Source organism: Akebia trifoliata, chromosome 4, assembly GCF_017979445.1.
Source record: "Akebia trifoliata isolate Shusen 1 chromosome 4, ASM1797944v1, whole genome shotgun sequence".
Lineage (NCBI taxonomy): Eukaryota > Viridiplantae > Streptophyta > Magnoliopsida > Ranunculales > Lardizabalaceae > Akebia > Akebia trifoliata.
The window spans coordinates 43,485,944-43,498,111 of record NC_141378.1 but is presented as its reverse complement, the minus strand read 5'-3'; the positions used below and the strand labels follow the sequence as shown (position 1 = coordinate 43,498,111).

Here is a 12,168-nt window from a genome sequence, read left to right as displayed (position 1 = left end):
CCATAATAAACTCTCTCCCTCTCAACATCTGAGAGTTGAACTGTTGTTGTATGTTCAACTCTCTGAGTGAACTTTCCTTTTTCAAACACACCCTAAGTTAATGGGGCTTTAGCATATTTGTATTATATTAGGATACTTGTACACGCATGGAAATATCAGACTCTCTAACCATTTAGATTTGAGAGATCTGCATATCCTTGACAAAACTCCATTACCATAGAACTCGAAAACATTCGGAGTAATGGAGTAAATTTAAACTCAGTAAATTCTCCACGCAACTTTTGGATTTTGTGGGATTAGAATGGAATGCTATGGAAACATTGCTAACAAACCAAGGGAGACTGGACTACATGAGCCGTCTTTTTGAAGATCTAATCGTTGATTGGTATGTTTGGGCTAGCAAACCACTCCAATTCGAACTCCTAGACAAATGCCGAGGCCAATTGCTGCTTTCTGGTTTGTAGACGCAACATTCTGATTTCTGCATATAAGTGGGAAAAAAGGGGAAAGTGGACTTTGATATGCTGCTAAAAGAGAATACGGAAGAACCATGAAGTTGAAGCAGGAAAGCTTACTATTCTTCACTTATTCTTGAAAAGAGCAACCATTGAAGGAAACAAAATAAAGGTTGAGATATATTTCAAGATCCCATAACTACTTACTAAATGGCTTTAGGGTTAGGATAATCAGCCATATAGATTCATTTACATTATCTATCTATATGCATATCTTTTTATAGATTTTTATACATCTTTATGTATAGAGTAATGCTGGGGTGACATTAAGATTTACTATGATTCGCACATTTTTGACGTCGAGGTGGGCACATAACTGTAGATGGTTTTTACTTGTATCCCGAGGAAACACATCTATGGCTGTCACATCAACACAATGAAAATTACAGTGAAAAACAAAGTCCCCTTAGGATTTTCCTTATGTATATATACCTATCAAGATGACAAGCCTTATCCATCTACATATCTATATAATAAAATACAACGTTAGAGCCCATTTGTAGGAGATAAAGGTCTCATCGTCTACAATGACCCTACTTTATTGTTTTCCTCCTCTCCCTTTAATTTTATTGTCTTTACTCTCATCATCTTCTTACTCCCTTCCCTTTTTCAATAATACCTCTCTAATTTTACTATCTTTCCTTTTTTACCTCTTCAATCTCAAATATTTTTTAATAATACCTCTCTCATTTTATTATTTTTCCTCTTTATTCCCAAAGAGGATACTCATGCCTATGGCATGTGCGAACTTTAGCATTCTTCTATATAATAAAACACAATTGTAGGACCCACTTTGATACAGTTTGAGGGGGAGGGGGGAAGCATCCCATCAAGCTATAATTTTGTGGGGTCCACCCTACTCATTTAATTGCATTTTTTTCACTCCTTCAACTTTATTGTTTCTCTTCTTGTCCCTCCTCCTTTTTATCAAATACTATCCTTCCAATTTTACTATATTTCCTCTTTTACCACCTTCTCAATAATACCCCTTTAATTTTACTATATTTCCTCTTTTACCCCTGTAATCCACTTCATTGCCTTTCTTCGTCTCCCTATTCCTAATAATATCAAATCCAACATTATTATTTTTCTTCTTTTACCCCCCTTAACTTTAATCTTTTTAATAATATCTCTTTAACTTTATTAATTTTCTGTAGTCTAATAAAACCCAAATGTATTTGTTCTACTATATTTTCCAGTTCTCATAGTTGGAAATTTTAACTCATCAAAGGGGAATATGGTTGAAAGCCCAAGTCATGGTATATAGACTTTAACCAACTTAGCAAACTAGCAACTTCAGCTCATCGAACTTGTTCTTGAGCAATTCTCATTTTATCTTACTCATTGATACCACTAAGCAGTAAGCAACACTTAAAAGGATTCTTGTGACTGGGCTCGAGATAATGCTCTGAAAGTGGTTTCTTAGAGATTCCATTAGTATTATAGGAGATGATTTTGAAGTTTGAATCACAAGGTGCAAGAGAAAATAGTCTGAAATTTAGTTGCTTGAGTACGAACACAACGTAGGAGATTAATCTTATTTGTATACTCTATAGCAAGGACTAATATATAAGAAGATCAATAGAAGGGCTTAAACACCATTAAACTCTTGAATAAACAATCGAATTTGTTTTTTTTTTCTTCTCTTTCCATGGAAAAAGCCTGGCATTTATATAATAAGCATTTATAGGATTCTGACAGTTCTTGTATATTCAGATCTCGCATATTATTCCCGACTTATATGCACATATTATTCATAAAATATGTGGAAAAAATAAATAAAAACAAAACAAAACAAACAAAAAAAAACACTTCCAATATCATTATTTATGAAATTATCAAAAAATACATAATTTCTTCTTTGTTGAATTTTGAAACATTTTTTTTTTTTTTGAGTGACAAACTCCAATTATTCTTGAACTTTCCCTTCACCAATTTTTTATTATCTTAAACTAAATGTTAACCATGGAAACAAAGAAAATTTAATTACAAATTTATATATCTACACCTACTGGAATCCTCCTCTAGTATCATTCTAAAAAGCTAAGGAAACTTATTAGGGTAAAAATGGTTTCTCCTCTTTTTTTTGTTTTTATTTTGGAGTCGTGATAATCTGACTTACCCACGTGGCATACTCAATCGACACTCATCACGTGACATGTTAGGGAACTGTAGATCTGCACTCCTCGGGATACAGAACTGCACTTTTTTATGGGGAACTGCAGTTCTGTATCCCGAGGAGTGCAGATCTACGGTTCCCGAACATGTCACATCAGGGGTGTCAATTGGGTATGCCATGTGGGTAAGTCATATTATCGTGATTCTTTTTTTTTTTAATTGATCAAATATTTATTTTGCAGAGAATCTGTTTTGAGTTAAGTTGATATACTGTTCATGGCCAAATTCAAACTCTTTTCTATGTAATTAGTTAGGCCAGTGTGTGAACAACAATGAAACAAACAGAAAGTGAACAAAAAATATTATAGGTAGGTTTATCCACAAACCAATCAAGAATTCAAGACAAACTAGCTCTGTATAAGGTGGTTGTAAACTCTAAAAACAAAGCACTTTGGATTCTTCTTTAACAAGTTCTAAGATTGGAAATGGTGGATCAAACAAAGATGTGGTCTAGACATCATTGAATCACAAATAATTAGCAGCAAAGCAAGTTCAGATGGAACGTCTTTCTTGCATCGAGTCGATCAAATCCAACATCCATTTCCTCGTGTTCTTCCTCCGAAATTTTGGAGTAGAGTCTTGGTCAAGATGATTGGAGTGCTCGAAAAACAACCCCCAACATAAACATCAATGGTTGTTGAAGGATCCATGTTTTGTTTTCTCTTCAAGAAGCTTAAACCCATTCTCATATCTGCTTGGCTATTCATACTCCACCCCCTACTACAAATTTTCGATTCCTCGATAAACCCATTACCATTAGACATCTCCAAGATTCCTGAAAGCAACATATATTCTTTATTGTAAACCTCGAACTTTACAGTCCCTGTCGTTGTAATATTCTTTGTGCTCACAAATGTGGCTTCTTCAGATTTATTATCATCTCGATTCCTTCTAAGAAGAGAAGAGAATCCTTCAGAGTAAATAACACCTCTCCCACCATTCACTTTGAGAAGGTTTTTGGGGTGTTGTGGGATACGATGGAGAATGAGGTACTCTACAATTATTAACTCTCACATAGAACACTCTCAGATCAAACCAAATTGATGATAACTTGCTGCATAGAGGGGAAGGAGAGTGCTTGATGGTCTTGAGATAAAGATCGGTGGTCACTTGTTCCTCGTTCGCTGTCTCATAAAAATACTCCATATGTTTGAGAGAATTAAATGGGTAGAGAACAAGCCAGAGAACAGAAAAACTGCAATCTCTCAAGATTGGAGAAACAAACAAGCAAACATGCAGAGAGACTAAAGCTGAACAAACAGAACAAAGAAAAAAAAAAAAATTTAAAAAGAACAAAAAGCTGATGTTTAAAGCTAATGAAAATGACCTATGTTCAAAAATGATTGAAACCAAATTAAAACTACCATAAAAAAATAAAACAAAAAACTTAAATGAATTTCATGGATAGAACAGAGAATGGAAAAAACTGTAGTAATCTCTCAATATTTTAGAAACCAAACAGCAGCATATCTTCAAATTTGAAAAAGATAGCAATTTGATGGAAAATTTTGAAGATATGGGTTGGTGATGCCCTAAGTTTTCAAAATGATAAGGACTTCACTTGGTTTTTTTTTTTTTTTCTTATAAACTATAAAAATAGAGTCATGTTGAGTGATCTCAAGCTTGTAACTCATATCTTACATCTTGACGTGAAAGTGGATAAGAACCATAGATGCTTTTTCACTCGTATCTAAATTATAAGCATCTATGGTTCCCATATACTTTCACGTCAGGATGTGCGACGTGAGGTACAATCTTGAGGTCACTTCAGCATTATTCATAAAAATAAGTTTAAAATCTTTGAATTTTCTTTTCAAATAATTAATTTTTATTTTACTTTGTGACGAAAATGATGATGACGAGGATGAAGACAATGCTGATGATGAAAGCATTGAGTTCATTTTTTATTAGTCTATATATAAGAGACGGACGAGGTTAAGAGGGACATGTCATTAATTTGAGAACATAAAGAGGTATCTCAATTCTCAAATATGGCGACGGGCTTCAAATCTGAGTCAGAGGGAGGGTGTACACTAATACAACTTTTTACACTAAGATTTGAAATCTTACTAAGTTAGTAAGGAAAGTGTTTCTCTTCTTTGATTAAATTCTTAGATGACATGAGACTGGGACACTATGAGCCTACGAGGATTTTTGTTAGATGTGAAAACTGACCTCCTTGTTTATAGGGTCGTTAGTCTGCAATTTTATCATTTTGACCAAAATGACTCTGCATGTATGAAGTTTGGCAAATCATTTTCTTTTGTGGGGGTGGGGGGTGTGTGTTGAGAAAATTGTGGCTATGTTAAGCGGCCCGCAAATCTCTTGCATGTGGAAAATGATTTTCTCGTCTTGTACTCAAACACCATCAAATCCACGGCAAACTATTTTCCTTGGAGTTTGCCATGCAATCAAACACGCCATAACACTGGTATGGGTCCTCGGGATAAGTTGTTTTGCCAACTAAAATAACGGTCCCATCCGCCTATTAATGGTAGATGTAGGGGAAATGTCCTTATAAAGAGTCACCCTCATAGCCTACCCACAAATCAGATAACTACGTAGTAATATCTTTAGTTGTGTAATTTTGGAGACCGACACTTTGGAGATCACTGAGACAATACATTCTCATTCGTCCACTTGTATTAAAAGGTTTCCCAACGTGCAAAACATGGGTTTTGTTAACATGTGCCCTAAGGCCATATGTTAAGATGCATTTAAAGCACCTTGGAAATAAGCATTTGAGGGTATTTTTGATAGAGAAAAAAAAGGAAAAAACTTTGAAGCGGGCAGCCTGTTTCAAAATTTTGAAAGAACCCTCTCCATTGGATTACACATGGCATTTCCAAGGAGGTGTTTCAAATTTTGACAGAAATGTAAGGGTGTGAAATAAATTCAAAATGCCACAAGTATTGTAAAGATGAGGGTTCCTTCAAAATTTGAAACGGCTGCCCGCTTCAAAGTCGGACTTGGAAAAACACTTTGAGGGGATTTTAGATAAAATAAATAAATTTTAGAGGTGTAATTAATGCATTTTGGATTCATTTTAGGTAGGGGTGTCAATGGGTCAAGTCATGTTGCCCCCATTGCCCCCACTGTAAATCCACCCCTGCAAACATCCGAAGGACGTCTTAGACTCAGATATACTATCTTTCATTGGGACAAAGGTATTCTATTATTCTATTTTAACCCAATTTTGGATTTTTCAAGTTTTTTTCCAAAAAATTGCCTCATCGAATTATTTTCGAATCCGAACTTTTCACAATGCTCCTACTAAGCCGAGAGGGGGTCTAGACTCAAATTTTTGGGTTGCCCGAAGCCTCGACCTGTATTCATTTCAGATTGAAATTTCCTAACCCAGGCTCTCCCATCAATCGGATTGATCTTGGGTTGAGTTCGGGTTAGCTCGCCCAAGTTGCAGCCTTACTTATGATTCCTTGCTATATGGTTCAATATTTTCCTTTTCCCTAATATGCCTATAGATCCATATCATTTCTTATCAAAGGTATGTGCTAATTCCTTTTTTCATATAATAAATTTTACAATAATTTTCCTTGAACAGCCTATTCGCATAAATTTCACAACTAACATGATAACCCTCATGAGTAATTTCATGCATTTACAACTCTATTCTATACATACTTATGTTGCGCGATTGATCACACTATATCGTATGCTTCAAATATCTGCAAAATGATCGTGGTTATTTTCTATAAATTCCAATTAACTAAGAAATTTCTACTCATTAATAAATAAATAAAACAATTCTAAATGAGCCTACTTACTCATTTATCGTAATTGAAATATTGGAGGAAATTGATTAAGATAAGTCAACACAAAACCCTTAAGATATTTACCAAAGTCTTATCAATGTGCAACATTGTTTTAAATATAAGTGCCATTATGTCTCAGATTTTTTTTCCAAAGAAGAAATACAATTATAATTACTAATGTCATTAGAAAAGTGTACTTCAATATAAGGGATGATTACAATAGTGGAGTCTTGTTGCTTCCATGTAGGCTGACTGTTCGGCCATTTCCGAGGGGTTATGTCAGGTAGCCTGCTTGTGATCCATGAATTGGTCAGCGGTGTCACTTAAAAACTGGATAGAAGGTGAAGTGAGTAGAAGTTCTTGATGCTGATTCTCAAGATGGAGCCAAAAGTGTAGAGATTTTTTCAGACCCAACTTCTCGAGATGTTTTGAATCCTTGATCATAGTACTCTATTCCTTGCTTGTTTGTACAATAGTATTCCTCAGTTGTTGTTAATGGGGTATAAGGATGCCCCCGATGTGGTGACTGCCAAACGTCTTGGGGGAAGATGATGAATAGTGAATTGTGGAGCCAAATCTGACTTGGGGGTTTTATAGCCTCGAGTCTGGTCAGATGTCACCACATGGTTTGGTCAGATGTCACCACATGGTTTGACTAACTGTTATGATGAATAGGCTATGAGTTAATTATAATAGTTGACTATGTTCGTGGTCTTATTAATATTAGCACTCGAGTTTGATTAAAAATGTCGCAATGCATTAATTCTTGAGTTGATTTGATTTTATTGTTTTGGGGGTCAGTGTTTAGAATGTTTGATGTTTTACATTCCTCGTATTTTTATGTGAATGCTATAAATATTTAGTTTGGGCCATAACGAATTGTTGGGGAAATATGTGACTTTATTAGGCCATGGCAGAAGTGGGCTCCAAAATACTAACCTAACAAAGTATACTTTAGTATTGATGAATCGAATTTGAACTCCCGAGCTTCCTTGCCTTTTGAATCTACAATATTTAAGTTGTAACAACTAACTTTGAAGAAAAACAAAATTCTTGATAAAATTATCATAATAATTATAATAAGTTTAGATTAGTTCTTTAAATCACTTTTTATTATTGCACTATCTATTTATTTGAATTATTTTTATAACATTCAACAAAATTTTCATCTAATTTTAAGAGGAAAAAATATTGAGTAATTGTAAAGAATCTTAATGGTGTGTAATAAGTAAAATATAGTGTGGCAATATAATTTCTCTAGGCCAAAAGGCAACTTGGGTGTGATTCTAATATTACAAGTAGGAAACCTTAGATATACTTATCTCAGGCATTAATGCATTAATTCTGGCCATGCCATGCGGATAGAGTGTACAACTCAAATGTGAAATCAATAAGCCCTCTTCCTGAAAGTGAGTAGAACGTGTGAAACTTCTCCAATTGTGACTTGCTCGAACACGATGAGAGAAGTGTTCAAGACTCATTGATGGGGAACTACCATTGTACTTCTATGTTCAAGTGTCCCCATTGCCCACACTGTAAATCTGCCCCTGCAAACATTCCAATACCTTTCATCGCGACTAAGGTGTGAATTTGTCTTGCTCCCACATATATTTTTAGTGTTTATTATTCTATTTTAACTCAATTTTGGATTTTTTAAGTTTCTTTCAAAAAAAAATTCCTCACCGAACTATTTTTGAATCCAAACTTTTCACTATGCTCCTACTAAGCATGCTTGCTACATGTCAAGTTGGTCTCTTCTAGGGGGCCAAAATCAAACAACTAGACACACGTGAGAGGAGCCTACACACTACAAGTTTTCAATCTCTATTTGCTGGGACAAAGTATAGTAGATTGTTATGGCTTTCTCAGCCTAGAATACATTGGGATGAGGATTAAATCAGTTCTTCTATATATGATCTCTTTCATATAAACATATAGAGTAGCATAAATGACCAAATGAAGGTGCCAATAGCAGGTAAAATCTATGAGTGATGATAAAAACAACCTGGGTTCAATTCCCGCCCTCATCGAGTTACTGATGTTATCGATTTTTATTTTTATTTTTTGAAACAAAAGAAATTATAATAAATATATCTGATTTTATTTTATCTTAGAAGGCTAGGTTAGGATGTTAGGTTAGTAGCTCATCTCAATCACTTAAAATTGAAAAGGTGGAACAAAATTCGATTCATTAGCTACTGTACCTTCTTCATGGTAGCTTACAGGGGGTGTCAATGGATTGGAGTAGACCCGAAATCCGATCAATTCCAATCCGATAACTATAGGTCTAGATGAATGATTTGGGTTTCGGTAGATATGTTATTTTCGAATCCGAAGATCACCTCTATGAGGATTTGGAGTCGTCACCATTTATTTTGTTGTAAAAAGGTGTGAATGATCACCCAAAATGTGTTTTAAAGAAAAATATCGTATTGGCATCATGGTGACTCCCATATGGATAAAGTACCAAACTACCTAAGATCTAGGTAAATTGTCCGATTAGAGAGGGGGAAGGTGTTAGGTACCCATTTCTCTCCTTCGATTGATGGTAATCTCAAAAGACTTAGTCATTTTTCAGATAAAATAAATAAATAAATAAATAAAATCGAATAATTGACAATTTGTACCCTAAAAAGATATTTATAGAAATCTAACCTTGGGAACATATTTTGAAAATTGTTGTTTAACGACTATAAGTCCATTCTCATGGGTTGAGAATGGTCTACTTACCAATTGCCTCAAAATGAGTTGAGTGAGGTGTGTGCAAATGGTGTTTAAAGATTTAAAATGATTTTCTTTTGAAGGTGGTTAAAATTCCTACACTTTCGACTGAACCAAAGTCTGATCTACCAGAGGTAGGAGAAGGTGAATACTAGATCTTAGAGGGTTTCTAAAAAATAAAATAAAAGGAGTGAAGGGAAAAAGTAGAAAAGGGAGATGGAAAGGGAAGAGAGAGAGAGAGAGAAGGGGGGGGGGGTAGAGTTATGCTTTCTATAACCTACCTTGCGGTCTTGACTTTTTCTTTCCTTCATTCATTCCTTCTTCTTCTTTTCTTCTTTTTCTTCTTGAGTCCTTAGTAGTGTTATGTGAGTTCTTTTTAGAAGAGAGGATGTAGTGAGAAAAGAAGAGTTGAGTAGAGAGGAGTTGAGAATTTTTAATACTTTAAGGTTTAATAACATGAATCCCTTTTTTGTGTAAGGTGGTGGGAATGGGTCATTTTTAACCCAAATGAGTTGAATTTGTCAACCCATTTGGGTTAAATGTTAGGTGGGATTAAGAGGTGTGGTGTTTGATTAAGAGAATAGGTTGTGTAAGGGATTAGGTGGTCAGATTTTTGGAGGGTAGAGGAGGTGGTACAAGTGTTTCACAAATGTGGGAGTATGTGTTAGATGAGTTGATTAAGGAGGAAGGGGTGTGAATTGATTACTTTTTTATGAAATTATGGGGGTAGGTTATAACATGAATGGGGTTGATTTACTTTTGAGGGATGATATTGGGGTTGGTTAGAAGAATTTGAGAGGTGAAGGGTGATGGTGACATTTGTCCCCTTTAATGATCAATGGTTGCATGTATCTTGATTGGTGTTGATCATGGATATCGATATGGGTAAGGGTATAGACTTTAGGTTTGGGCTTGCTTGGGTTGAGCTTTTGTCTTGATGAGGGCTTAGGTTTTAGAATTGACTTGAGTTTGGGATTTAGGTTAGAGTTAGATTGCATAGGATTAGGGTTAGATTAGGTTAGGTTAAGGCATTGACTAGGGTTAAACTTGTTTTAGGGTGAGGCTAAGATGATTTTTAAGGGGGTGAAATATTGGTGGGTCTTAGGTGGGCTTAGGACATTTTTCAGTTTGGAATTAAAGGAGTGAGAGATGGAAAAGGTGAGGGGTTTGTAAGGTTTTATTGTGAGTTCATGAGACCCTTAGGATTTATCGGTTTGATCAAAAAGTCAATTTTCAATAATTTGGACTTTTTAGGTCCGTCGACAGATTTTGTTAGAAAAATGATTTTTTTATCCCTACTTGTCATTGGCGTGATGTAATAATACTTTATCAAACACATTCGTCTAAATAATACATATCATATCGGATCTGGTCAGGATAAATCCATGGGTTATTGGGCCTAAAGGGTGTCATTTAATTAGAAAACAGCCCTACTTATGATTCTTTGCCATATGATTAAAGATTTCTCTTTTTTCCTACATGCCTATCGATCAATAGCATTGGTTTTCAAAGGTATGTATGCTAATTTATTATTTTATTTAGTAAACTTTACTCTAATTTTCCTTAAACAGCCTATACACGTAAATTTCACAACGAGTAATTTCATGAGTTTGTAATTTTATTCTATACATACTTATATTGTGTGATAGATCACACATGCTTCATATATCTACAATATGATCATGATTCTTTTCTATATAATCGAACTCAACAACTTACTGTCATAAAACAATTCTAAATGTAAATAATGGCACCATTGAAATATTGGAGGAAATTAATAAGATATGGTATTAATGGCATATTGATATATTGGAGGAAATTGAATAAGGTAAGGCTATTCTATTGCTATTGCTAAGAGTACTATAATCCAATCGAATTGCCGTCTTCCCTCAAAGACGAGTGCCATTATGCCTCGTATATTATTCTACACCACAAAAGAATGATGATTATACTAAATCAAAAAAGTATACTTCAATGTCGGACGATTATAATAATATCAATAAACTGCACTTCAATCCTAGTGGATCGACTTTGTAATCTAAATGAAAGCACCCTTTTGTTCCTTCCGTGGTACAGGCAATGATGGTGAAAAATTACGGTTGGTCATTAGAGTTATATGTAGTTATTGGTTAATTGGTAATAATTGAATCAGAAATATATATAATTCACTGAATTTGTAATATTTAAAACTTTCTCAAAATTTCAAGATTTAGATCGAAACTAAAATTACATCTCGTTCAAATTCAAAGTAAAACTCTGAATTTGATTAAAAAGTTTTTTTTTTTAATAAATAAACTATGTTTTGAATAGAAAATCGAATTTGTTGATTACAAAATCATTTTCATCAGTGAAAACTGATTTTATAACTAAATTTGTCAAAATACAATGTTACTAAGATAATGGTGAAAGTTTCATATTGTCGTTGAAAATCGAGAATTAATTCTGACTTGGATTTGATCTCGCCTCCTCTCAAGTCAAACAAATTCGTGTAAATTTTGATTGAATCTTCTTCCCTTGTTTTCGTTTTGATAAAATTGATCCGGAATTATTGCAAATCTTCACTTTAGATGGGAATATTTCACACTCTCTCTCTATGAATCTCAGATCTGGAAATCTCGATCTGTTCGTACTGATGATTTTCAATCTATCTATCTTTAAAACAAGAGCTCATCTCCCTCTATTGATAGAAATCATAGGGGGAACATACATATTAAGTCTTTCCCAAAATGGTAAAAACATACCTATTAAGCAATATCTAAAACTAGTAAAGCATACCAAGTGAGTAAGCTCTAAAGAACGAGAAAAATTACAATATTCAAACAAACTAAAGTGTACAGAGTGGTAAACGAACTGGACTGCATACATGGTCCAAATAGCGATTTTGATTCTTCATTGATTAATCTTCGATTTCCTTGATTTCTTCAACCAATTGTTTAAATCTTAAAAAATTCCTAATTTCTCTACATAAAATGCTCATAGGA

At 34.2% G+C, this 12,168-nt stretch overlaps 1 pseudogene; it reads right to left on the bottom strand.

The window, feature by feature from the left end:
• Positions 1–3,185: 3,185 nt before the first annotated feature.
• On the bottom strand, positions 3,186–3,839 carry LOC147405133 (uncharacterized protein At1g01500-like; annotated as a pseudogene).
• Between the last annotated feature and the right edge of the window lie 8,329 nt (positions 3,840–12,168).